Here is a 2129-nt window from a genome sequence, read left to right as displayed (position 1 = left end):
ATCAAAAAGCAACATGGATTACATGTAAGGGTTACTAATGGAATAAGACTTGCATAGTGGCATGTCTGGGTAGAACATGGGAACAAATTAGTTAGGCATAGTGGAGGAAAAACGTAGAGCAACACCCTTGGTCAAGGGTGTGGCAGTGCATCTGGTGCACCCTAGTGGTGTATTTCCTGCTAGCGCAAAGAACAGCGGGCAGTGTGTGTCTTTGTGCTATGCGAAGACATCTAAGGTGGCTCAACCATATCCCTCCCAGATCTGGTTCACCACTTGGGAATAGAGTCTTAAATCCCGTGGACAACAAGTCCGCTCCTACATTCAGTATGCCTGGGACATGAGTCGTGCATAGTAAGAGTTGGTGTACTCTGCTCCACAGACTAATCTTGACAGCTAGTCTGTGTAGATGCAGAGAGCAAGTGCTACCCTGGCTGTTGATGTCGGCCACCACAATTCCAAAGGAAGGGAAGAGAGTTGGTTACAAGAGAAGCCATGTCTTGTACCGCTAGCTCCTGTGTCGGGCAGCAAAGCTGGTAATCGTCTAATCAGAATCACCTTTATTCACCAAGTACATTTACACATATCCAGAATTTGCTTTAGTGTGAAAGTGCTGCCAGCAATCGACAACATACAAACAGAATACAGACAGATAGACCACAGATATCATATAGAATATTCAATATCGGTACAGTAAACATCTGCAGTGGGAATACACAATTTACAGAGGGGCAGAGGGAGGGATGCTGCTATGGCAAATATATACGGTGTTGTGTGGAGGTTTTCATAGTGCAAATGCAATATAGTGCAGATTCATATTTGAGGTGCAGTAATTGTCCCCATGTAAAGTCACTTAATCCCTATGAGACCGATGGCCGGTTGATCCGAGCCACAGGATGGGGGAAGAAACCGTTCAGATGGCGGGCGGTTAGGTCATGATTGACCGAAACCATCTGTCAAAGTGGAGTTATTGAAAGATGGGGTGTCTTTGGTGGGCAGGGTTGGCGATGATCGTACCTGCACCGGTCCTTGATGGTGGGCAGGTGACAGTCGATGATGACCTTCTCCACAGACTGGACGGTGCAGTTTCCCCTTGCAGCGGGCAGACACAGACCCAACTCAGACGGCTCTCCACTTCCGCACACTTAATGAATGTACCGGGAGCTAATGCTGAGGTCCTAGAATCGGCAGTGTTAATCTCAGGGTTCGCCTGCAAACAATTAGGCAGGAAGATAGGGATCAAGTCGTGCTGAGAAGAGCTTCAGGAGCGTAGTGACCTTTGCAAGGAAGAGACTGAGAATTACCAGTGGGCGGGCGAGTGACACCTTATAAGGAGGGAGGGACTTACCTCATGTCTCCGACAGACGTTGTGTGATTAGTTCTTCCTGTAGTGTTCCACCTATTGCGAGTCCCATGTGATACATCGAAACAAGTATCTGTCTAGCATAATGACAGCAACAGGATTACAACAGGATTATCTGTCTAGCATAATGACAGCAACAGGATTATCTGTCTAGCATAATGACAGCAACAGGATTACAACAGGATTATCTGTCTAGTATAATGACAGCAACAAGATTACAACAGGATTATCTGTCTAGTATAATGACAGCAACAGGATTACAACAGGATTATCTGTCTAGTATAATGACAGCAACAGGATTACAACAGGATTATCTGTCTAGCATAATGACAGCAACAGGATTACAACAGGATTATCTGTCTGTTATAATGACAGCAACAGGATTACAACAGGATTATCTGTCTGTTATAATGACAGCAACAGGATTACAACAGGATTATCTGTCTAGCATAATGACAGCAACAGGATTATCTGTCTAGCATAATGACAGCAACAGGATTACTTCCTCTTTTCTCCTCTGCTCTCTTCTTTTCATCTATTTCCACTTCTGCTCTCCTCCTTTCTCTTTCTTTCCCCTGTAATTGCTCTGTCCATCAAGACTATCTTTTCACTCTCTTCTTTACCAGCACTTTTCCATCACACTGCCCCTTGTTTCTCATTTTCCCCCTCTTTCCTTCTTTCTCTCCTCTTACAGTGTCTGACTGTCTGACTCTGTCCATCCGTCCGCCCGCCCGTCAGTAGTGCGCTATTCTAAAATGCTATAGAAAAT

This window comes from Oncorhynchus keta, chromosome 6 (genome assembly GCF_023373465.1).
Source record: "Oncorhynchus keta strain PuntledgeMale-10-30-2019 chromosome 6, Oket_V2, whole genome shotgun sequence".
Taxonomy (NCBI): Eukaryota; Metazoa; Chordata; class Actinopteri; order Salmoniformes; family Salmonidae; genus Oncorhynchus; species Oncorhynchus keta.
This window is presented reverse-complemented; position numbering follows the sequence as displayed.